The sequence below is a fragment of the Apodemus sylvaticus genome, chromosome 10 (assembly GCF_947179515.1).
Source record: "Apodemus sylvaticus chromosome 10, mApoSyl1.1, whole genome shotgun sequence".
Lineage (NCBI taxonomy): Eukaryota > Metazoa > Chordata > Mammalia > Rodentia > Muridae > Apodemus > Apodemus sylvaticus.
In genome coordinates this window covers 71181378-71207639 of record NC_067481.1, presented here as the reverse complement: position 1 = coordinate 71207639, position 26262 = coordinate 71181378, and the positions used below count along the sequence as shown (strand labels likewise).

The following is a 26262-nucleotide window of genomic DNA, read 5'->3' as shown; positions in this document are numbered from 1 at the left end:
GCTTTTTTTTTTTTTTTTTTTTTGAGACAGGGTTTCTCTGTATAGCCCTGGCTGCCCTGGAACTCATCTGTAGACCAGGCTGGCCTCGAACTCAGAAATCTGCTTGCCTCTCCCAGAGTGCTGGGATCACAGGCATGCACCACCACCACCGGCACCATAGCTGTCTTTAGACATCAGATCTCTTTACGGATGGTTGTGCGCCACCATGTGGGTGCTGAGATTTTAATTCCATGACCTTTGGAAGAGCAGTCGGTGCTCTTACCCGCTGAGCCATCTCTCCAGCCCATCCCTTGGTCTTTTAATTCAACCTGAGCACAAACCATTCTCTTTATTTTACTTTGGTTTAGATTCATTATATTTCTTTTTTAAAAAGTTTTTACATTTTCTTGAAACAGGGTGTCTTTGTGTAGTCTAGATGTCCTGAAACTCACAATGTAGAACAGGCTGGCCTCAAACTCAGAGGTTTGCTTGCCTCAGCCTCATGAGTACTGGAATTAAAAGTGTATGCCACCGGGGGTTGGAGAGATGGCTCAGCGGTTAAGAGCACTGACTGCTCTTCTGAAAGGTCTTGAGTTCAAATCCCAGCAACCACACGGTGGCTCACAACCATCTGTAATGAGATCTGATGCCCTCTTCTGGGGTGTCTGAAAACAGCTACAGTGTACTTACATATAATAAATAAATAAATCTCAAATAAGAATATCTTTTAAAACAAGTGTGTGCCAGCCTATTTTATAAATATTTTATTGCTGGTCAATAGTGGTACGTTTTTAATCCCAGTACTAGAGTGGCAGAGGCAGTCAAATCTGAGTTCGAGGCCGTCCTGGTCCACAGAGTGAGTTTCAGGACAGCCAGCAGCCAGGGCTACAAAGAGAAACTCTGTCTCAAAAACAAAACAAAAAAATTATATGTGTATTGTGCATGCATGCATATGCGTGCACACGTGTGTGTGTGTGTGTGTGTGTGTGTGTGTGTGTACATGTGCGTGTGTTCATGGATATATGTGCTATGTGAATGCATGTGCCCATGGTACTCAGAGGAGAGCACGGGATCCCCTGGAACTGGAGTTTCAGGCGGTTGCAAGCAAAGTGCTGGGAACAGAACTCATGTCCTCTGTGAGAGCAGTGAGCTACCTCTACTAATATGAAATAAAGCCCCTGCACTTTATTTTACTTTACAGTCAGATTCTCACTATGTAGCCTGCCTACCCCTATTCTATTTTGAGTCAAGGTGTCATTGGCCCCTAAACTGAGTGATCTTCCTGCCTCTGTCTCCTGAGCACTGGGGCTTCCAGGCACGTTTCACCAAGCTCACCTTTTGAAGTCTTTTAAAAAATAGTTCAACCTTGGAACCAAGAGCTCAGCTCACGACCTCCCTCTTGTGGCCGATATGGCTATTTCTTCTCAAATTCCCTCCAGTCGGAGAGCAGAGACTGGCTGCAAGGCTGCTCAGTGCCGTCCAGTCACACAGTGGCTCAGGAAGCTGAGGTGCTTCTGCTATAGTAAAAGAGAAGCCTGGGCTGAGGGAAGCCAAATCCAACACTGCCCTCTGGTGGCTGATATGTTAATTCCGTACTCCATTCCCCCTCCACCCCCACCCCCACCGCCGTCGTTCCCCCTTGAGACCTTCAAATAGCTGGACACCAGCCTTCCTCACCTCCTCCCCAGAGTTCTGGGATCCAGGTTTGTCTGCTACAGAAGAGACCTACAAGTTTATACCAGCCCATGGCTAGCATCAGCCTGATCCAGATGCAGAGAGAAGGGAGGCACACACCCCTATACATAAAAGAAATAATATTTTTAAATGGGGCAGAGAGTGGGGCAGGTGTGGTGTCATACAGGTTAATCTCAGCATTCAAGGGGACAGAGAACAGTAGATCTCTGCGAGTTTGAGGGCAGCATGGTCTACACAGCGAGTTCCAAGCCAGCCAGGCCTACACAAAGAGAAGTTGTCTCAATAAACAAAGACAAGTAAATCACTTGCCCTCATCCAAATCCTCCAGCAGGAAGCAGTGGGAGTTCTGTGGAGGAAAGGTCTTCCTACTCGGTCCTCTATCATTGTACACCAAGACAAAGGCGTTCTCAACTACTTTAAGAGTCAACCACAGGGGAGTGACGGTGTGGAGACTAGGTGGCTTTTACAGCCTGCCACTAGAGGGCAGCATGTCAGGGTTTTAACAACTGTAATGACACAGCACCAGGCTACTCTACTCCCAACCCCGCCCCCTCTGTTTTTTAGGAGGTTGTTGTTGTTGCTGCTGTTTTCTGTTTCCTGTAGCTTTCACCTCCCAAACTTGTGAGGACCCTGAGCTAAGAGTCCTAAATACCAGATTTGTAGACAAGGGGCTGTTCATGGCACCCCAGTTTAAAAAACGGGGTTCTCTTGGCTCTTAGATACCTGTAAGCTGGACACATGCTAAACCTACTTAAAATGGGTATCCATATCCTAGCTGGGCGTGGTGGCACATGCCTTTAGTCCCAGCACTTGGGAGACAGAGGCTGGTAGATGTCAGAGTTTGAGGCCAGCCTAGTAACAGAATGAGTTCCAGGACAGCCAGGGCTACACAGAGAAACCCTGTCTTGATAAATAAATAAGTAAATACGTAAATGGTGTGATACTTTATGTATTTGCCAAGTACATAATGGCAATACTTTTACATTAGCAAAGTACTATGTGCACATAAATATGTATTTATGAGCAGGGAAGATAGCTCAGTCTATCATAAGAATGGGACCTGAATTGAACCCCAAAACCTATTTGTAAAACCAGCATGTACCTGTAATCCCAGTACTGGGCTGTCAAAGACAGATGGATTCCTGAAGTGAGCTAGCCTCTAGTCAATGGTGGAGTGAGGGACCTTGTCTCAGAATAGAAGGTGCTGGGCCAGAGGAATGAAGGGCTCAGCTGATGAAGACACTTGCTGCCAAGATTGACAACCTAAGTACAGCTCCCTGGATCCACACATGGAAGAGGAGGATCAGTTCTATCAAGTTGTTCTGTGACCTCAACACACACACACACACACACACACACACACACACACACAGGCAAACCCCACACATAAATAAATAAATCGTTATTTTGTTCTTCAAGACCAGGCTTCTCTATGTAGTCTGGCTGTCCTGGAACTCACTCTGTAGACCAGGAGAATCTCACACTCAGAGATCTGCCTGCCTCTGCCTCCCAAGTGCTGAGATTAAAGGTGCGTGCCACCACCACCTGGTTTGTTTATTTTTTAAAATTTATTTATTTTATTTATATGAGTATACCATTGCTCTCTTCAGACACACCAGAAGAGGGCATCAGATCCCATTACAGATGGTTGTGAGCCACCATGTGGTTGCTGGGATTTGAACTCAGGACCTCTCGAAGAGCAGTCAGTGCTCTTAACCGCTGAGCCTTCTCTCTAGCCCCCGTCCCGCCCCCCCCCCTTTTTTTTTGGTTTTTCGAGACAGGGTTTCTCTGTGTAGCCCTGGCTGTCCTGGAACTCACTCTGTAGACCAGGCTGGCCTCGAACTCAGAAATCCGCCTGCCTCTGCCTCCCAAGTGCTGGGATTAAAGGTGTGTACCACCACCACCTGGCTCCCTCCCCCTTTTTTAAGAAAATAAATTATTTTTTCAAAAAAATTATTTATGCTCTTATCTGCATTCACTGCATTCATACTTGTATGCCAGAAGGGGGCATCATATCACACCATAGACAATTGTGACCCACCATGTAGTTACCGGGAATCCAACTCAGCACCTCTGGAAGAGCAGGACCTCTTAACTACTGAGCCATCTCTCCAAGCCCTAGAAATAAATACAATTTTAAAAATTAAAAAAATATAAGGTAGGGAGTGATTAAGGAAAATGTTTTAACATCTGGTGTCTGTGCCTGTGTGTGTATCTATTTGGACACACACACACACATACACACACACACACACACTCCTGTAATTCCAGAGCCAGGGAAACAGAGGCAGCTGGATCTGTGTGTTAGTCTGGTCTATAGACTAACATTAAGGCCAGCCAGTGGTACACAGAAATACTGTCTCAAAAGCACTTTCTAAAACAAAGAATTTGTGTATACCACTCATAAAGGCATACCTCAGCAGTCCTTCCAGAAGCAGCAATCAGCTGGGATTGTCTGCCCAGATCCTCCTCGGTGACCGGTGCCAACTGGTTTGCTGTTTGTTTACTTGTTTATCCACTTGTGTTAGATGTTGTTACCTCTCTATTTTTTATTTTATTTATTTATTTATTTATTTATTTGGTTTTGAGACAGGGTTTTTCTGTATAGCCCTGGCTGTCCTGGAACTCACTCTGTAGACCAGGCTGGCCTCGAACTCAGAAATCTGCCTGCCTCTGCCTCCCAAGTGCTAAGATTACAGGCATGCGCCACCACCGCCCGGCTCTCTCTATTTTCTTCACCCTGCCTATGTTGGCATTATTTGAACACTTTTGGTGTCCTATTTAAATAAACAAATGTACTTTTTTTTAAAGATTTACTTATTTTATTTATATGAATATACTTTAGCTGTCTTCAGACACACCAGAAGAGGGCATGGGATCCCATTACAGATGGTTGTGAGCCACCATGTGGTTGCTGGGATTTGAACTCAGGACCTCTAGAAGAGTAAGTAGCCAGTGCTCTTAACCGCTGAGCCATCTCTCCAGCCCCATGCACTGTATTCTATCTGTATCAATGGTATATCTTGTTTGTTTTCTTTTGGTAGTTGTTCATACATACTTCCATTATAGGAGACTGCTGTTGTCCTTGGCTGTGGAAGGGAAGACCCTACTGCTGAAGACATCATCTACTCTGAACACAAGGCTCAGTCTCAGAGGGAGGTAAAGCCTCCTCCCTGAGGACGAGCTTCCGCAGTACCAGAGGGCACCATGCACACTGCAACATCCCTACCCAGCTGTGATGTGCACTGATCACAACAGCAGCTGGCATAGCATGGCATTCCTCAGTGTGCAGTGGTGGCACACATACGCATTCAGCTTCCAGCAGCCACAGGGTGGTGGTTCACAATCATCTGTAATGGGACCTGATGCCCTCTGCTGGTCTCTCTGAAGAGATTCAGTGTACTCATACACATTAAATAAATAAATAATAAAACAAAGCAAACAAAACAAAAATTATGTGTGTATGTGTGAGTGCATTTATAAATAAATGAATAAATAAATAAATAAATATAGCCTTTAAAAAATAGAACAAACCAAAGAACATTATATAAACTAAATATGGTTTTATATATTGGGAATACACACACATGCACACACGCCACACATGCACACAGAAATGCAACAACAATTAAAGAAAAAGAGAGCCGGGCAGTGGTGGCACACGCCTTTAATCCCAGCACTACTGCACAGGCAGGCAGATTTCTGAGTTTGAGGCCAGCCTGGTCTACAGAATGAGTTCTAGGACAGCCAGGGCTACACAGAGAAACCCTGTCTTGAAAAACCAAAAAAAAAAAAAAAAAAAAAAAAAAAAAAGAAAGAAAGAAAGAAAGAAAGAAAGAAAGAAAAGAGAAGAAAAAGAGGCCATGAACTTCATAAAAGAGTGGGAGTGATTGGGGGAAGGGAATAGGGAGAATGATGTAGTGATGTAATTATAATCATATATGTATATATCTATCCGTATATATACATACATGTATAAAATAAAAAAGAAAGCATGGGAATAATTGAGTTTTGTAGGGTGGTAACACATGTCTGTAGTCTCAGCATATGGGGGGGTGGGGGGTGGGCAGGAACAGGGATGCAGAGGCTAGAGGATCTCTACGAGTTCCTGGTTGGCCTGGTCTTTATCTATAGCAAGTTCCAGACCAATCATACTACATAGTGAGGTCCTGTTTCAAAAAGGCAATAAAAATAAACAAGTGAGTTTCACTGTGCTGTTTTCACAGCCGTGGCACGGGGATCGTTGTGGGTTTTTCCTGTCTACCCCACACTCTCAAGCTTTTCCTGCAGATCCCCCTTTTCCTGCTGGTCCTTTCCTCTCCGACCACAAGCCTCCCTTCTCTCGCATGCCTGGTCGTATGTTATATAACAGCCTCGCACACATGCTAAGCTACATCTACCACCGAGAGAAAGAGAGAGCAACATTTTCTCTTTCCTTTGCAGTCACCATCTGCAGTTTCCTCCCTCATGTTCCCTGTTCGTGTGTGTGCACATCTGAACCCAGGTTCCTCAAATCAGAGAAAGCATGCAACATTTGTGTGGGTCTGGCTTATTTTGCTTAACAAGATGACCTTCAGTTACATCTATTTTCCTGGAAATAATGTAATTTTATTTGTTTAGTTGGTTGGTTTGGTTTTTAGAGACAGGGTTTTTCTGTGTAGCCCTGGCTGTTCGGGAACTTGTTCTGTAGACCAGGCTGGCCTTGAACTCACAGAGATCCATCTGCCTCTGTCTCCTGACTTCTAGGAAATGTAATCCTTTATGGTGGAACAAAACTGTTGTGCTGGGCCTGCAGTTTATACCTGTAATCCCAGGAGGTTGAGGTTAGGCTGGAGAGATGGCTCAGTGGTTAAGAGCACTGACAGCTCTTCCAAAGGTCCCGAGTTCAAATTCCAGCAACCACGTGGTGGCTCACAGCCATCCATAATGAGATCTGACGCCCTCTTCTGGTGTGTCTGTAAACAGCTACAGTGTACTTAGAATAATAAATACATCTTTAGGAGGCCGAGGTAGACGGATTGCCGTAATAAACTCAAGGCTATCCAGGAGCACACAGTAAATCCCAGGTCAGCCGGGTTACAGAGCAAGGAGAGCCAGCAGCATGTCCTGGGCAGGTACTGCCTTGTTTCTTTTTTCCTGGTTTGTGTGTTGATGGACACCTTGCCTGGCCTCACAGTGTGGCTGTTGTGAGCTGTGCTACTGGTCCCACCGAACAGCTCAGGTTCCTTTTGCGTATGCAGGGCTGGTCCCACGAATCACGTGGTAGTCTACTTTTAGTAATGAGGAACCTCTGTTATTTCCACAGCTGGCTGGCCCGGTCCACGTTCTCAGCCACAGTGGCGAGGCTTCCCTTTCCCCCAGCTAGGTTTCCTCATCGTCCACTCTTTTTATCGGAGCATCTTGTTGGGTTGGGGATGGGTATTTGCCTGTGGGGGTGAGGTGGGGACATAGTTCTGAGACAGGGTCACTATGTTTGTAGTCCAGGCTGCGCCTGAGCGTTCAGTGAGCCCTCTGCCTCAGCTGGGATTAGAGGCAGGCAATGCCTAACTCTAAAAACCCAAATAAACTTTATGACATAATGGGTTTTGCTAGGTCACTTTCATATATGTCCATGACGTACTTTGGTGACATTGTCCCGTCTTGTCATCTCATACATTGACAATAGCATCAAACAGCTGCTGTTATTTATTTGCAGTGCTAAGGATCAGATCCAGGACGGGACGTCTGTGCATACTGGGCCACACTCCACTATCAGGCTGCATCACTGGCCCCCAAAATGTTATTTTTGCTTTTCATCATGAAACATCCTTTATTTCATTCTTTTTCTTTCTTTAATTATTTTGGTTTTTTAAATTTATTCATTCATTTATTTAATTTTTTTTTTTCTGAGACAGGGTTTCTCTGGGTAGCCCTGGCTGTCCTGGAACTCATTCTGTAGACCAGGCTAGCCTCAAACTCAGAAATCTGCCTGCCTCTGCCTCCCAAGTGCTGGGATTAAAGGCGTGTGCCACCACCGCCTGTCCCTTTATTTCATTCTTAACATTTACTTATTCTAAAACAAGGTCAAACATCTGCCTTCTGTGAAGAGCTTTCGGCTGTTCACTACAGTGCCAAGGAACCACCCTAGTTTCTCTCTAGCTCAGAAGGCCTGGGGTGCCCTTCCCTCCTGTGGCTGACAGCCTCCACTGCCTTCAAGTCCTAGAGAGAACCCAGGCTCTGAGGGGCTTTTACCTCAGCACTTCATTTTCTCTTTATTTGTCTTCATCAAGATAGGGTTTCTCTACGTAGCCCTTGGCTGTCCTGAAATGCAATCTGTAGACCAGGTTGGCTACAGACTCAGAGATCCGCCTGCCTCAGCCTCCAAGTGCTAGGATTGAAGGCACGCGCCACTAAAGATTTGGAGAGCACTTGCTGACAAGCCTGAATTCAAACCCCTGGATGTACACGGTGAGAGGAGGAAACTGACTCCTGCATGCTGTGCTCTTACACACTCGTGACTGCGAGGGCATGTGAGTTACACACTCGGGCTGGGGAGACGGCTCTATCAGTAAAGTGCTTGCTCTGTAAGTGTAAGGAGCTGGGCTCAGATCCTCTCAGTGCTCAAAAAGGCCAGACAGAGTGGCAGGTGCCTGCAATCCCAGCATTGGTAAGGTAGGAAGAGAAGGGTTTGTGGGGCTTGTCAGCCAGCCCCGTCTAGCTAAAGCAGTGAGCCCTGGCTTCTAGGGAGAGATTCTGTCTCAAAAGAACGGCAATAATAACAACAATAACAAACAATAATAAAACTGTGGAAAATGATACAGCAAGATGCTCTGTCAACCCATGACCGCCATACACAGTGCGTATTGTGTACCCAAACGCAAATGTGCTCATACACATGGACACAAATGTACACATACTACACACACACACAAACACACAAAATAAAGATGTGACTCTCCTTCATTCTAACAGTGAGACTCACATTCAAATCTGATGTCATTCTTGATCTGTTAGTTGTTTGCAACCGAGTCTCATGTAACCCAGTCTGGCCTACAGATTTGCTTGGCATTGTAGCAAAGGATAACCCTTAAGTTTTTGATCTTCCTGTAATCGATCACCTTCCAAATGCTGGGATTACAAGTGTAGCACTTTGGTGGGTAGTGATTGTCAGCTTGTCAATACCACGCACACACATGCACACACCAATGATAATAAAATGGATTACTTTACAGCAAAGTCACAGGCTTCCACATGGGATTTTCACATATATTTCATTTGATCCACCCTGCCCTTGTGTGTGTATGTGTGTGTGTGTGTGTATGAATGTATATATTCACATATATACATATTGGCATATAGCCACATATAAACATATACAGTATGTATACCCATTTAATAAATTGACTGTTGTGCTATAAAAATCCTTTATTGCATTTTAATTTTTTTTTTAGAGACAGTCTCACTATGCAGAGCAGACCAGCCTCAAAAGACCCATAAAGATCAGCTGACCTCTGCCTCCCAAGTGCTGGGATTAAAGGTGTGTAGCTAATCAAATTGACTACTTTGATTTTTTTTTTTTTTGAAACAAGGTATCATGTAGCTGAGACCGGCCTGGACTTAAGACTTATTATGTGACAGAAGATGACTTTGAAGATCTGATCCTTCTGCCTTTACCTCCCAAGCCTTGGGATTGCCATCGGAACCACTATGCCTGGCTTGTTTTGCAAACATTCTTGTGCATTCTAGACACAAATACTTTGGTAGGTATGCATTTCTAAATATTTCCTCCCCAGTTGACTCAGCTGTTTGGCTTCCCCGCCACAGTCTGCCTGGATTATTTCCTACTGTCTGCACTGCTGTCCTCCACCTGGCTGCCCTCCTGCATCCTCCTACTCTGGCTCCAGTGCAGCCCACCCTGCAGGCGGCTGTCAGTGAGCTTAAACCTCAGACAGGAGAGATGACTCAGCAGTTAAGAGACCATGCTGCTCTTGTAGGAGACCTGGGTTGTAAAGCAGCCACAAGCACTTGTAACTCCAGTTCATGTGTACATACTTATATACAAAGCCAGGCACACGCCTCTAGTCCCAGCACTTGGGAGGCAGAGGCAGGAGGATTTCTGAGTTCAAGCCCAGCCTGGTCTACAGAGTGAGTTCCAGGACAGCCAGGGCTACACAGAGAAACCCTGTCTCGAAAAACAAACAAAACAAAAAAGTAGGTTGCAAAGAACTTATACCTACAGATAGTCAAGGATGATCTTAAATTTCTGATCCTCCAGCCTCTGCTTCCTGAGTGCTATGACTGACTATAACATCAGATGCAAGCAAGCCTTCTGTTCCCTTGGCATAAAGCCTAATGCTCAGAAATAGGCCCTAAAGGCCCCACCTGGTCTGGGCCTGTCTGGGCCTGCTTTCCTCGCTGACTCTTTTTACCCATGTCCCCATGTCCTCCATGCTGTCCTCCATGCGGCAGCTGTGTGGCTGTCTCCCCAGGGCTTTGCACTGCCCATCCCCTCAGTTTGGAATGTTCTTCTGCTGATCCTTCTTTCAGGGAGCAGAAAAGGTCACCCTCCTCCGAGAGACATTCCTTAGACCCCAAATTTAAGGTGGCCTTCCTTGTACTATGACAGCATATTGTCTTATTATCAATGTGTGGCAGTTTCCTTGTTTGATAACTGCCTGAACCTACCTGTACTGGAAAATTAGTTTCAAGAACAGGGACGTCTACAGGGCTAAATAGATGGCTCAGTGCTTAAGAGAACTGAGTGTTCTTCCAGAGGACCTGGGTTCAAATCCCAGCACCCGCAGAGTGGCTCACAACAGTTTATACTGCTGATTTCCAACCTTCCTAATGGTGGGACCCCTTAATACAGTTCCTCATGTTGTGCTGAGGACACATAACCATAAAATTATTTTCCTTGCTTCTTCACAACTGTAATTTTGTTATTTTTATAAATTATAATGTAAATGTCTGATATGCAGGCTATTTGATATGCAACCCTTGTGAAAGGGTAGTTTGACTCCCAAAGCAGTCACGATCCACAGATTGAGAACTCAGTCTATAACTCCAGTTCCAGGAGATCTGTCATCCTCTCTGACCTCCACAGACACCAGGTACACACATGGTATGCACACATACATGCAGACAAAACATATATACACATACATTAAACTTTTTGTTTCTTTCTTTTTTTTTTTTGAAGCAGGGTTTATCTGGCTGTTCTCGAACTCATTCTATAGATCAAGTTGGCCTCGAACTCACAGATCAGCCTGCCTCTGCCTTGAGTGCCAGCATTTAATGCATGCACCACTACTGCCCAGTCTATTTTTTAAAAGAGGGACTCTTTTACTTATCTCTGTTTCACTGTTATTTGGCCATATCTGTAGCTCAGGCTCAATAAATTGTGGGGTTTTTTTTCCCCAAGATGTTATAGCTTGTGTGTGTGTGTGTGTGTGTGTATGGGCATGGGCGCCTGCAGAGGTCAGAAGAGGGCGTTGGATGCCCTGGAGCTGAGCTATAGGTACAATGGATGCGAGCCTCTGCACATAGGTGCTGGGAACTGAACTCAGGTTCTCTGAAGGGACAGCAAACATTTTGGATATTGAGCCATTTCTCCATCTCCCGCCACGCCTACCCCACCCCCCCCCCGACCCCCGCACCCCTGCCACCACACTCCCTTTTATTAATAAACCCAGGCCAGCCTGGACCTTGATGACCAGCTGAGGCTTCCTCTGAGCTTCTTACTTCCCTGTCCTCCTTACCCCCACCCCTCCACACACCAAGATCAGAGTCCATTGACACCATGCCGGCTTCATAAACTCCTGCTGAGTGTCTGTGCCAGTCACACACTTCTGCACCTGGCACAGTAAATGTTTGTTCGCTGGGTTTATCACAGCATCCATTGGTCGCCATGAATGATCAGTAACCTTCCCTGGGCTCAGAAAGATGAGCATGCAGGAAACTAGCAAGAGAAAAAAATCTGCAGAAAAGAATGAAAGGGGAGGGGCCGAGGGTATGACTCAGTGGACTCGAATCTCCAGCACCAGACATGAAGAGCCAGACAGAGCTACAACTGTCTGTCACCCCAGTGGAGAAGGGCAGAAACGGAACAGCCCAGGGCTCCCGTGCCTGCCGGCCTAGCTGAACCAGCTGCCTCTGGTTCTTATTGGCAGAGAGCAATAGAGGAAAACACCAATGGCCTCATTTGGCTTTCATAGGTGCGCATTGTGCTCTTGTACCTGTATACTCATGTGCACACGCATGCACACATGCCAAATAACAAACAAATACATTTTTAAAAAGCTAGAAGAGATCAGTTCGCCTAACACATCCTGGGAACTTTGTGACCCAATGACATAACCCGGTCCCGGCGTAAGTCTGCCACCCAGGGACAGGCAGGCATACCTTGGTTGCTGTGCTGCTGAGGCTGTCAGGCCCACATACAATACACATTTGATGGTGAAGTTAGCAACACAGCCCAAAGGCTTCCTAACCCTGTTTTTAACATTGCAGTTTGTGCACGCACGCATGCGCTAGTGTATGTATATATTTATGCATGCATGCATTCGGATATGGGCTCTTATGAATGTGCCTATACATGTTTGTGCTTGTGATTTCCAGTACCTTCCTCTATCTCCTTCCATCTTATTTATCTGTTTAGAGACCGTGTATCTTACTGAACCTAGAGCTCACAGGTTGGCTAGACTGGCTGGCCAGTGTGTCCCCAGGATCCACCCACCACAGTTTCCCAGCACCAGGACATAGGTGTGTCCACCTTTTTTAATGGGTACCGGGAACCAGAACCCAGTCCTTCTGCTTCTGCAACAGGCACGTTACTCAATGAGCTATCTTCCCCAGTCGATTCGGGTTTGGGAAGACAGGGTCTCAGGAAGCTCGGGCTGTCCCAGGACTCCTAATCATCCCACTTCACTTCCAAGGGCAAGGATGACAGGTTCGTGCCACCACGGCCACTTTCCCAGGCCTGTTTGTTTAAAAGAAATCAGACCCTTCTGAGGCCACGCTGCTCTCTGAACATCTGACCTGTTCGGTATCTGTGAGCTGATTTCTCTTCCTGTAAGTCCCAGTGAGATGGCTCAGCCTCCTCACGCTGGTGACACAGCTCCTGGGTTGAATGGCTCTGGTCTGCTCCAGTGTTATCGGGTGATGCACCAGGCCTGAAGGCGGAATGAGGGCCCACGCGTACCTGCGTGGTTCCAGCAGCCAGACACTGGGTTCCTGTCTCCCCTGGAGGCTTGTCCTTCTCTGGGAGCCTCGGGCTGAGAGCTCTGAGACTCGCTGTGTAGAGCATTCGCTGCCCTATGAAGAACCAGGAGCTCTTTGCCAGGGCCCCCTCTTAGCTCTAAATACAATAGTCCCTCCATGCTGTCAAGGCTACTGACAGACATTTCCTTGGGAGAAACCTAGCCTGTGCTCCCAAGAGCCAGGGGTAGCCTCAGTCTTTACAGGCAATCAAAATCCCAAATTTTGTTTGTTTTGAGATAGGGTCTCATGTCTCCAATTCAATATTCAGCCCAAACTGACTTTAAAATGCTCTCCAAAGTTTCTGCCTCCTCTGCCTTCTCTCTTCTACGGCCATGACACAGACCTCATGTAGGCCCAGGCTAGCCTCAAACTCACTATGCAGCTAAAGGTAATTTTGGACTCGTGTCACCTTGCAAGTGCTGGGGTTACAGGTGTGCACGATCACATTCCTCCTCCTCCTTTCAGTTTTCTTCTTTTCTTTCTTTTTTTAAAAAAGATTTATTTATTATAAATAAGTACACTGTAGCTGTCTTCAGACACACCAGAAGAGGGCATCAGATCTTATTACGGATGGTTGCGAGCCACCATGCGGTTGCTGGGATTTGAACTCAGGACTTTCAGAAGAGCAGTCAGTGCTCTTAACCACTGAGTCATCTGTCCAGCCCCCTCCTTTCGGTTTTTCAAGACAGGATTTTTCTGTGTAGCCCTGGCTGTCCTGAAACTCATTTTGTAGAGCAGGCTGATCTCAAACTCACAGAGTTTGTCTCTGCCTGCCTCTGCCTCTGAGTGCTAGGGTTAAAGGTGTGCGCCTCCACTACCTGCTATTCTTCTCTTTACAGAGCTGGAGGGAATGGCCCTCCATGGGCCTCAACTCAGCCTGAAGCCTCCGAGTCCAGGGGGCTAGCTGCGGGTAACCACGGGCGTGCTTGCATCCACTGAGAGACCAGGACTCTGCCTTTCATGCATATCTTCTTTGGGTCATGTGGGCAATAAAAGGGTGGGGCCCTTCATGAGAACTGTTGTGCCTTAGTTACCCTAGAAAACCCCATCTCCACCTTTGCCTGGGTCCTGGCCTTTCTGGCATCTGTTCAAAGGCCATTAAGCAGGAAGTAGATGCTATTTACCAGGCACCACCTGCCTATCTGCTTTAGCCAAAGTCCGCCTCCATGCCCGCCCTTCACACCAGCTTGGCAGCATTAGCCCCATACCTTTCCCTCTTCCCTGGTCCCCTAGACCTGTTTCCCCCTCAAAAAGGAAACTGTAGTTCTCTAAACTTGCCAATAGGGGGAGCTGCTGCCATAGGGGCTGAAGTTCAGGGGTCTCAGGCAGGATAGCTCAGGTGGACCTGTAGGCACTGCAATTTTGCTGGACGACAGACGAACTGTGGACCCACTGACAAGCCCCACCCAGCAGCGGAGGCCACCTTCTCCCTTCCCTCTGCCATACCCACAGAGCCAGGGTGCAAAGGACAAGACGGTGCAATCTTCGGGTATCACATTAGCCTCTAGCTGTGATCACCAATTACTAGGGCATTCCTGGGGCAAGCGGAGGCCTTTTGACCTCTTGCTCTACTCTAAATCACGTCCCTGGATCCCTAGTCCCCATGGCCGAGCTATGGCCTTGTATGCACCCAGCGCCAGGTGCATGGGCTCTCTCATGCCGTCCTTTCACCCTCAAATAAATATGTGAATGTGGTTGGATTTTTTTTTGTTTTTGTTGTTTTGATAAAAAAGGCAAATCAAGCCGGGCGTGGTGGGTCACGCCTGTAATCCCAGCACTTGGGAGGCAGAGGCAGGTGGATTTCTGAGTTCGAGGCCACCCTGGTCTACAGAGTGAGTCCCAGGACAGCCAGGGCTACACAGAGAAACCCTGTCTCAAAAAACCAAAATAAATAAATAAATAAATAAATAAATAAATAAAAATAAAAATAAATAAATAAATTTAAAAAAAAAAGGGCAAATCAAAACCAACCAGAGTCACCGCCCTAATCCTCCAGGGAGGGTCACTTGAACTGTCTGCTGTTAGCCTTCCCACCTCTAGGGTGCAGCAGGGCCTTGGACTAGGGTGAGGCATTTAAGGGGGCACTAAATATCAGGCTTACACAGATGCAGAGTTGGTCCCTGAGAATTCGTGCTTCCTTAAAAATGCTGATTTACAGACTGCCCCTCCCTAGAGGTCTGCTGGGCAATCCTCCTCAGGACCCTTGGAACGTTTCCTGAGGGTCTGGTCAGGGATCCATTGGCAGCCACGACAAGCCATGTGGGGGGAAGGCCTGAATTCCAGGCCATTCTATGCTACCCTCCCCCATAAAGGCCTCTTTTATCCCTTGGTCTGTGGACTTTGCCCGGTTGGACTGACACCTCCTCAGAGAAGCCATCTATGAATACTGGCTGAGACACCCTGTCCCCACCCCTTCTGCATCTCGGTCTCTTTGCCTCACACTCCAGGTATAGCACACACATATAAGCAGAGTACACTTGTGCCTTCTGTGGGAGGTGACCGAGCTCCCTCTGCCCTCACAGACTGTCTATATAGGCTAGTGGTGGCTGTCTCACTGAACAACACTCTCAAGTCTTCAGCATCCTGGAGTCTGTGCTCTGGGAAGCTGCCTAAGTCACTGACCAACATGCCAGCCCAGATGGCCCGTCAGAGGCGCTCCATTCTATTCCCGAGGAATCTTAAGGCATGGGTGTTCCCTGAGAATGATAGACGAGTCACTACAAGCCCCCAGGCTCAGAGCTTCGCCGTAGTTCATTAGTTCATTCTGGCTTCACTGACAGAGCCCGGTCCTCCAGGACACTCCCTGTGCAGCGCGGCAAGCTGGCTGTCTGACAAAATGACACTCACTGTGGTCTGTCACTCACCCAGCTGGAGACCAGCAGTTTTTCTTCCTGATTCTCCAGGCAGGGTGGGGGTGGGGTCCCCTGACAACCTCCTGCCTGCTGCCAGACAGGTGTTCTTTTTGGTAAGAAGCGTATTAGAAGATTTGTAAATATGCACACACAAACAGACAAGTCGGACTGTGGGGAAGAGGTCAGGCTTGGAAGGTAGAGTGGAGTTTCTTCTTGAGGGTCTTAGAGAAAATGGGTGGGAGGTTTAAGAGCAGGAGCCTGGAGCAAGGCTGTCCCCACGGTCCCGGGTACCGGATGGAAGGGGTGAATTCCTGGGGAGGAAGCATCTCCACCAGTAGCCTTCTGATGACCCTAGGAGTCCGGCAATCTGAAAGCCTTGAGCTTCCTAGGGGAAGTGAGACCGGCACCTGGAGCCCCAGCCTCGGGGTGAGGGATTCTTTAAGACAGAACTGCTCCCAGTAGGGGGCTTGTTATTTTTCTTCACAGTAAACAGGGGCTGCCCCAGGTGGGCGTGGCCTGAGCAGCAGTCTGGTCGGGAACTTAACACTGGGGTGGAGAAAGACTGGAATCTCTCAAGTCAGTCTTAATGAGTTCTTCCTCAAGCCAGGCCTTCCAGCGTAGGAAGAGAGCCACTTAGCAAGACCCTAAAAAGCCTTTGTCTCTGTTCTTTCACCTTGATGGGGGTGGGGTGGCGTGGGAGTGATGGGAAAGGGGGCAGAGGTCCCGCGGGAGCGACTGAGCGGAGCGAAACACCAGTGTCACTCAGGGAAGCCTCACTCTTCGTTCCCTTCTACTGGGCAGTGTAATTTTTGTAGAAATTATTTTATTGTTAAGATTATCTCACAGTTCCATTCCAGCTCCACGGACAAGTTAGGAAGCCCCGTTCTCAGCCGGGCCGTGGTGGCGCAGGCCTGTAATCCCAGCACTCTCGGAGGCAGAGGCAGGCGGATTTCTGAGTTCGAGGTCAGCCTGGTCTACAGAGTGAGTTCCAGGACAGCCAGGGCTACACAGAGAAACGCTGTCTCGAAAAACAAAAAAGAAAAAAGAAAAGAAATTATCTCAGGAAACACTGAGATATTTTATATACTAAGAACAGCTGAGTTTAGCATCTACCTGCCCTCGCAATGATCCCTTTATCCATCTACCCACCATCTATCCATTCGTCTCCTTAGCCAGTCCCACCCATCCAGCTGTCTTTTTCCTCCTACATCTGCCTATCCGTCTTCCCTCCACTCCATCCATCTTCTCCCTTTCTCCCTCTCTCTCCTCCTTCCTCCCTCCCTCCCTGCCTCCCTCCAACCCACCCACCCATTTATACATCTCTTACCCTATCCTATCCACCCTCCCTCCAGTCCGTCGTTCACTGCTTCCCATTGGGCACCTGCTGTATGCCGGCTCTTGAGTTTACAGTAACAACCAGGATGCACCTTCCTCTTGTCCTGTTTTTCTTCCACAAATGTAACCTTTAGCACAGTAATTTTAGGCCTGCTCCAGGGTCTGCTTAATGAGCTAGGATTAGTTGGTTCTTTAACTCAGAAATACTGGGACTAAAGTGGTAAGAACACTTGCCCTTGTAGAGAAACCAGGTTAGGATCCCTTCACACAGCCTGAAACTCCAGCTCCAGACAATCTGGCCCTCTCCTCTGGTCTCCTTGAGCATTGTACATACATGTGTGCATGCGCTACACACACATATACATGCACACATGTGTGTGAGGAGCCGGAGAGAAGCAAAAAAAAAAATACACATATAAAAATGGTCTTAAAAATTAAATCTGAAAAAAACAAAACCACCAAAAGCTGCCTCACCCCAAAAGGAGGTACAATAACATTCTCTCTGGGGCCTCTCTCAACTGCTGCCATGGCTGCCCAGGCGCCCTCATCTCGGGCAGGCCCAGGCATCGGGATTCCCAGGCTGAGTCACCAGGGGCTGTGTGCACAGCACAAGCTCTACTCTTGCAGAATTTAGAGTTTCCCTCGCCTTCTTCCAGGCCGTGGCAATCCTGAACCCAGCTAGAGAAAAGCAAAAGAAAAAGTCATGGCTTTTGCCTGGGAATCCTGCCCCTGCCCCTGCCCTTGCCCCTGCTCTTCTGGATCAGAGAGAGAGGTCTACTGAGTTTGAATCCTGTCTTTCCAAGCGCCATGGCCACAAAGAGGGAGATCCAAGAACTTAAGGAAACATAAGCTTTGGGGGTGACCCTGCCTACCTTGACCCCAGATTATTCTTTGGACTGAAGATGTAAGGGAGGGAACTGTACTCTGACTCCCCCAAACACCATCCTGTCCCCTCCCTGCCTAGCCTCCTGGCTCAGACTCAAGCCCAGCCCACAGCCGTCCATGACTGCAGGGAGCTCCTGCCTCTAAGGACAGAGGAAGTGGCCAAGCTCACAGATCACATTCCTCTGGGATGAGAACAGTCTGCTAGCTGCCCAAGGACCCACGGGAGGGCAGGGCCCAATCGCTCAAGAAGGGGCTGAGTCCACTCCTAGAGAGGGACTCGTGGTTCATCTGCAGGACCTGACTGGGCTAGGGGCCAGGGGCTGGAACCAGAGGTCTGGTTCCACTCCGTGCGGCCAGCTCAGTCAGCGTGCCTGCTGTCACTGTGCCCACCTCTACGTTTGGCTGTTTCTAGCCTTGAGCTTGGCAGGCTGGAGAGGATGGAAAGGCTAAGCTCTTCTGGAGCTTAAACAGAGAAATCTTCCCAATGAATAAGGAAAAGAGTGACCAAAGAGTGGGTATGAGGGCTGGAGGGATGACTCAGCAGTTAAGAGCACTGACTGCTCTTCCGAAGGTCCTGAGTTCAAATCCCAGCAACTACATGGTGGCTCACAACCATCTGTAATGGGATCTGACACCCTCTTCTGGTGTGTCTGAAGACAGCTACAGTGTGCTTAGATATATTTATTAATAAATACATCTTTGGGCTGCAGCGGGCAGGGCTGACCGGAGCAAGCAGAGATCCTGAATTCAATTCCCAGCAGTCACGTGATGGCTCACAACCCTCAGTACAGCTACAGTGTAGCTCATATACATAAAATAAATATTTTTTTTTAAGGAGTGGGTTTGAATCAGCACAGCTGCTGGTGCCGGTATCCCAGCATTTACAGGTCTGGAAGATGAGAAGATCTTGAGTCCAACTCAGCTACCCGGGAATTTGAGGCCAGCCTGGGCTACCGGAAACCTTAACAGGCACACAGGCATGCATGAGCACACACATACTGGAGCTAATCGGGCTAAGTCACTAGCATCTGCCTAGCCTGCATAAAACCCTGGGGTAGATCCCTGACACTGCAAGGACCAGGCAAAGTCACCCACATTTCAAAGGCAGAAGCAGAAGGATCGGAAGTTCAAGGTCATCCTCAGCTACATAGTGAGTTCAACACCAGTATGTGAGCCTTGTCTCCAGGCAAAGACAAGCAATAACATTCCAAGACTCAGATGGGGACAGTCATTCCTCAGGTATCACTTGGCTTCATGGTCCATCCTCAGATGGTGGACCGACAGACACCATTAGACTCTGTCGGTGACCCCTCTGCTGTTCTCCCTTGAGGTCCGCACCTTCTCTGGGAACAACAGAGAACTAGGCAGGTGCACTGAGGTGGGGCTTTTCCGGGGTTGGTTTTCCCCGGTTCCCACTGGAAGTTCCAGCGAGCTGCTGGCCAGGGACTCTGGACATGTGCCCGTCCCGCTGCCTGCCTTGGAGCAGGGCTGAGCTCTCCCCGAGAGAGCGGTTCCGGGAAACTCCTCGATTTCCTTGTTGCCTCCACGTTGGCAAGAAAGCGAAACCCAAGCCCCGCCCCTCCTGCCTGGCCGACGGAACCCTGAGAGTGGGTGTTGGGAGTTAGGGTTCCGAACCCCGGGAGTTTACACACACACCCTACCGCCAGGATACTGCGAGTTATCTCAGCCAGGTTCTCAGGCTGCAGTAGATGATGGAGTGTTCTTGTCGGACATCCGCCCCCGTATTTCAGTGCTTCTCCTGTGTCCCTGTCAACCCTGGGGACAGGGAACGGAGAAGAGGGACAGGCATAGGGGATTGTTAAGAGCGGGAGCTCGGCTAGAGGCTTGCCAGCTTCAGCCAACCCAGGTGATGGATAGTCTGCACTGGGAAGTTTAGCATGCAGCCTCAGGCCACATAGCTTATAGATGCTGAGCTAGGTGCAAACTCCTGGCAGAGCGGGAAGGCTGGGTGGTGGGGAGAAAAAAAAAAAGCTCTGCCTGTTGGCAGGTGACTGCCTGGCACGGGTGGGGCAGGCCTAGCGTGCAGGCGTGGGAGAATAGAGGCGTAGGGTTAGGATGGAGGCAGCCACCTGGGCGGCCCGGCTGGGAGGTTCTGCGGTCGGTTCTCCGCCTGCCCGCTTCCCTCCCTTTCCAGGAAGCTAGCCAGAGCGGAGCCTGCAATTCACCCCCAAGTCGGGGTGGATCAGGAATGTGGAAGTTGGCCCAAAGGGCCTGGTTGCCCACTCTCCTCCAATCACGCACACCCGGCACCCGAGTGCATCACGTGGAGAAGAGGGGGGGTCCCCCGCAAGGCCAAGCCCGGCGAGGAAGGTTAGTGTAGGGTGGGGGTGGTGCCTCGACTACCCCGCAGGACTCATCCACAGTGGAAGGGAGCTGCTTCCATCCAGCCCTGCCCTGGGTCACGGCCTCTGGGACTGGCCTCACAAGTCTCCTCGGCTCAGCTCTCCAGGCCCCACAGGGCGGATGGGAACTGAGGCCTCTTTCCTCCCAACGCTGTGTTTATAAGAAATGAAACTCCGCAGCGGGCCCCAGTGGCAGCCCACACGGTCACACGCACACTCCCGCGGGCGGGGGAGGGGCGATGAGTTCCGGAGCAAGCGGCAGGCACTGACACCACCGCCTGCCTGAGTGCTGTGACTTCAGCCTTTTGGGTCCCCGGGGGGGCAGGACCCTGTGCTTTCCCAAGTCAGCTGCTGCTGCATCCCACTGTCCCCGGTTTTGGATTTAAAATAAATACGTAAATAAAAATAACGGTACAAAGTTTATTCTGCTGTGTCATACGGTGTGAGTGCCAAAGCTGTGAGCAGGGAGGGGTTGATCTCGTGCCTGGGCAATTCCCCAGAATCAAACTTCGGACTAACGCTATGCAGAAGTTCAAGTCCCATTTATTGAATAAGTTAAGATTTCCTTTCTGCCCAGGCTTCTCACAGTCACAGGTGGGACCCGGACTCTCAGGTCAAGCTTTGGGATGGTTTTGGCTGCTTTGATGTCTCATTTGTGTCTTTATTTTTAGACAGGGTCTAGGTAGCCCAGGGTAACCCTGAGCTGCCAATCCTCCAGCCTCTATTTTACCAGTGGTGGAATTACAAGTGGGCACAGTCTCATCAGGTTTATACTATGGGGGGGGGGAGGTGTCTAACCTAGGATTTCATGCATGCTAGACAAGCGCTCTACTAATTGAGATAGACCCTCTGTGAAGAGGTTTGCAGGGAAAATGGAGCTCGACTGCTAGGAGAGAGCCTTTGAGCATTTCAAGAAGCCCTGCCGAGAGAGCTTGTCTGCTTTGGGGAGCAGTCAGAAACCTAATTCAAGTTTCACTGGGCCCTGTCAATACCTTGGATCTCTGAGAGCATTTCCAGTCCCACACCTGTCTATCAGCACAAGCACAGGCTGCCAAGGAATGTCTGAATTTAGAGGGTAGTCATCAGATGTTGGAGCAGCCATTTAGCAAGGATTTGTGGTGCCTTCCGGGTGCCAGGCACCTACGGTAGGGAGGCCTTGCTGCGGAGGCGGAGGCGGAGGCGTTTGTCTCCATTGTGTGTAAATGGGCTGTGGGTTCAGGCCTGGCAGGGGGCGGGGCACCTTGAAGGTGGTTCGGAAATCCTAACTAAGGAGACAGGTAACAGGAGGGAGGTGGCAGGGGAAAGGAGTTGCTGCACCAGAGGAGAGGGTAGAGGGTCCTACAGAGTGATTGCATATGACTGTCACCAGCCCCATCTCCTGTACTCCAGGCTGGCCTGAACCTTACTATGTAGCCAAGGATGACTTTCAACTTCTGATTCTTCTGTCATTGCTTCCCCTCCAGAGGCTGGGATTCCAGGGATAAACCACCACACCTGGAGTTCATGGTGACCAGATTGGACCAGAGCTTCATACAAGCTACACAGGCAATCTGTCAACTGAGTCACCCCCAGAATTATGATCATAAAGGTCACATTTAAGGAGACCCTGCTAGTGCCTCTAGAAGTCCTCAGACCCAGCACACTTATCCTAACCGAGTCAGGGTACTTTGGGGAGGCACCCTCTGGGTGCTCCTGAGCCGGATGGGCAGCTGTTCTCTACAGCTAACTCCAGCTATGGGGTGCGAGGCACCTGCTAGACTCTTACAGAAAAATGCAGCAGTGTTCACCGACTGCGAGGGCAATAGGAATGGAGAGATAAGCCACAGAACTGAGGCCCAAGGGCGAAGGTAAGGGGGAGTTCTGATTGGTTGCTTTGAGGGCACTCATTGAAACTGGGCATTTTTTCTGTTTTTAAGGGGTAGAAATGGAAGCCAAGTGTGGGGCTGGACTCTGCAAGTCCAGCACTTGGGAGGTGGAGGCAGGAAGATCAGGAATTTAATGCCAGCCTACGGAGGGAGGTGGGGGGCTGGAAGATACCTCGGCAGGTAAAAAACCCTTGCTCCGACCAACCTGATCTTTGTGGTCTGGAGCCCACGGAAAAGCCACGGGTGGAAGTGGAAGGACCAATGCCCTAGGTTGTTCCCTGGCTTCTGCACGCGCCCCATGGCACGTGCATCACTATATATGAACACACAGACACACAAAAATAATTATATTGGGCTAGAGAGATGGCTCAGCAGTTAAGAGCACCGACTGCTCCTCCGAAGGTCCCGAGTTCAATCCCAGCAACCACATGGTGGCTCACAACCATCTGTAATGAGATCTCACATTCTCTTCTGGAGTGTCTGAGGACAGCTACAGTGTACTTACATACAATAAATAAAAATCTTAAGAAAAATAATTATATTATAGTTTTAAAAGGTTGGATGAGACATTGTTTTCAAACAAAAAGAGGGGACAGGCAGAAATGGAAGCTAGGGGAGAGGAAGAAGTATTCCTGAATATTGGGGAAATGGGGGAAATGGGGTGGGGAGGGCCAGCAGAAAGAGAGAGGTGAAGAGGAGAGGGTTCAGAACACAGAAGCTCTCGGGGTGGTGGGGGAGATGGCCTGCCGACACCTTTCAGTTGAGGAGTGTTTAATGGTTTGGGAAGGGCTTTGATAGTCTACCTGATTTCACAGGGAAAAAACTGCAAGAACTTTGATTTCGAGTCTCACTGGCTATGGCTCCTGAGTTAGGCTTGACTCATGTGCTAGAACAGCGCTACTGCTGAGCAACAGTGAGATCCGTGCTGTGAGGACAGAAAGAAGGAAACAAAGCATTAGGAAGACTTGGTTTAGTTTAAGATCTGTGTGTTCCTTCAAATTTTCAATTAATAATGTAGAACTTAGCATGAGTGACACCATTTTGGGTTGATCTGCTGGAGCCTAGTATAGGAGCTCAGTCCAAAACAGTGGCCTCTGATATTTTTGTTTACTAATATTCTCATCAATTAGAGGATGGGTAGAGACTATGTCTCATTATAGCTAATTAGGGACCAGAGAGAATACTTTCTTTCCTTTAAAAATAAAAGGATTATTTATTTATTTATTTATTTATTTATTTATCGAGACAGGGTTTCTCTGTATAGCCCTGGCTGTCCTTAAACTCATTCTGTGTGCTGGGATTAAAGACATGTGCCACCACTGCCCGGCTGAAGGATTTATTCTTTTTTTTTTTTCCGGTTTTTTGGATTTGGTTTTTTTCGAGACAGGGTTTCTCTGTGTAGCCCTGGCTGTCCTGGAACTCACTCTGTAGACCAGGCTGGCCTCGAACTCAGAAATCCGCCTGCCTCTGCCTCCCAAGTGCTGGGAGTACAGGAGTGCGCTGCCACCGCCCGGCAGATTTATTCTTAAGTGTGTATGTATGTGCAAATGTAGGTGACCAGGGAGGCCAGAAAAGGACATCAGATTCCCAGGAGCTGAAGTCACAGGTGGTTGTGAGGAGCCCACTGGGGCTGCTAGAATCCAGACTCAAGTCATCTGCAAGAGCAGTAAGGCCGCTTCTCACTGAGCTTTTCTCCAGCCCTAGGGGAACCCCGGAAGCACAAGACACGGAGCTTCCAGGCTCAGCTCTGCATTCTGCTGTCCACACTCTTCTAAGAACAACTGAAGGGCAGGGCGTGGCATGGGAAGACAGAGGTTGGAGCCTAGCTGAGGAGGCTGCTCAGCTGGCAGTGTTTGCCCAGCACGTACAGAGCCTGGGTCCACGCCCCGGTGCCAAATGTTCCCAATGAGGTGGTGCATACCTGCATGCTCAACGTCTGACAGGTTAAAAGCCACTTCAGAACTCAAGGTCAGCCTGGGATGTGGTGAGCTGCTTAAAAAAAAAAATTAGAAACTGGCTGAGTGGTAGTGGTGGTGCATGCCTATAATCCCAGCACCTGGGTGGTAGGCACAGATGGACCTCTAGGAGTTTGACAGTAAGTAGCCTGGTCTACAGAACAAGCTCTAGGACAGTCAAGGCTACACAGAGAAACCTTGCCTTGACCCTGTCTCCCCCCCAAAAAAACCTGGATACTCAATAAAGACTAAAACAACCCCACAAAACAACAACAACAAAAAACAAAAACCTAACACTGCACCCAATCATAGGCAATTTTTTTTTTTCCGAGACAGGGTTTCTCCATGTAGCCCTGGCTGTCCTCGAACTCACTCTGTAGACCAGGCTGGCCTTGAACTCAGAAATCCACCTGTCCCTGGCAAATTCTTTATAATTTAAAATCAAGTACCAGGCAAGATAATGGTACTCTCTTGTAATCCCAGCATTGGGAAACAAAAGCGGGAAGATGACTTTTTTAAGGCTAACCTGGGCTACAAGAGACCCTCTTTCAAAAAAACCAAAATAAAATAAATTTTTAAAAAAAGAACACCTCAAGTCAAAGTGGAGGGACAAAAACTCTCATAGAACATTTAAAAGATGTAAATGTCAGTTTCACTGGTAAATCCTAGCAGCGAGGATGAGACAGAGGTGTCTCCTAAGCGGAAGATGGTTAGCCTGTGTGTAGAGACTTCACTCACAGTGTTGTCTCTATGGGGAAAAAGTGGAAATAACCTAAATGTCCTACAACAGGGTATTTATTGGGTAAATTTTTATTTACCCTTATGACAGAAAACAGGTCCCCATCACTGATAATGCCGCGGATGGGTATTCCAGGACTCGGGCTGACTTTCATTATGTATACCCACACAGGTATTTGGATGCAATTTGTCCTCTCCTGTTGCTTTTAATCGGGTCTCTGTGGGTTGCAAGAGTTACAAAGTTCCTCTCCCTAATCTCATTTTGAATTTTCCAATGGCTGGGTCAGAGCACGTCAACAGAGCAAGTATCCATCTGCAGCCCTGAGAGCAGGAGTCAAGTGTTCACAAGGTCCCCATCTCTAGTGCTTCTCTTATTTGCCACTTCAAATACCCCAAATGTCACCTCCCTATTTATTCTAGAGTCTCAATACCTTTCTCCAAGATCCTCCTGCCATCCTGCATCTCCTAGCTCCCGAATCTCCTCTTTGAGGCAGTGACATTACAGGTACAATCATTCATTGATGTGGGTATTACAGCTTGTGACATTCAAACTGAGTGCTGTCCTAGACAGACAGGTAGGGTGAGGGGGGTGACACAGGAGAATGACACCTTAGAGGATTGATGTACTTGTGAGTCAGAAGCCGTGGTGAGGAAGTGAAGGAAGAAGCCTGAGGGGCCAGAGTTCCGAGACAGAACGTGTACACACTAGCCCAGCCGCCAGGTGAAAGAACAAACTGGCAAAGTTTACTCGTGAGCACCAGTTAACCTGCTGCCCTTGCCAACGCCTTGAGACCTGGGTCTCCGTTTCTTTTATTAGATCCAATGCCTTGGCCACAATTTCCCTATGCTGCCCAGAACTTCGCCAGAGCCAGGCTTTGGAGAATCAGAAATGACTTCAAGACACAGAGGAGAGAGTTCCACAGAGGAACTCTCTCCCAGGGGCTACATCGAGGATGGAGAGCAGAAGCAGGAGTCCTAGAAGGAACCTTCTGAATTTTCTCCACTTCCTTGGTGTCAGGTAGTCCCAAGGGAGAAGGGTCGCCTTGGTCACTTCTAGAACCTGTGTGGCACAGGAAAGCATACCCACATCTTGTGCCCAGGTAAGCAAAAATAAATAAATAAATAAAAACCGTCATCTCTCCCCATCAGGACACGGTGTTTCCCCCATCACTGCAGTCTAGCAAGTGGGCTATTGCCATTTTGTGGTTAAGGAAATTAAGAGTCCCTGAGTCCTTCAACCTGCAGAGTCAAGGCTGGGAGTTCCTACTGCTCCGCAATTCCAAGTTAGGCCTTCTGCCTCAATTTCCCAGAGCAGCCAAGTGGTTAAGAGAATGTCACATAAGGCAGTATAGGGACA

The 26262-nt window shown here is 48.5% G+C and overlaps 2 protein-coding genes across 4 annotated transcripts in view; one reads left to right on the top strand and one right to left on the bottom strand.

The window, feature by feature from the left end:
• Window positions 1-26262, top strand: part of Kif3a (kinesin family member 3A) — a 315458-nt gene that overhangs the window by 161980 nt on the left and 127216 nt on the right. The gene's annotated exons all lie outside the window — the stretch shown is intronic.
• Window positions 1-26262, bottom strand: part of Rad50 (RAD50 double strand break repair protein) — a 193780-nt gene that overhangs the window by 83185 nt on the left and 84333 nt on the right. The window lies entirely within an intron of this gene.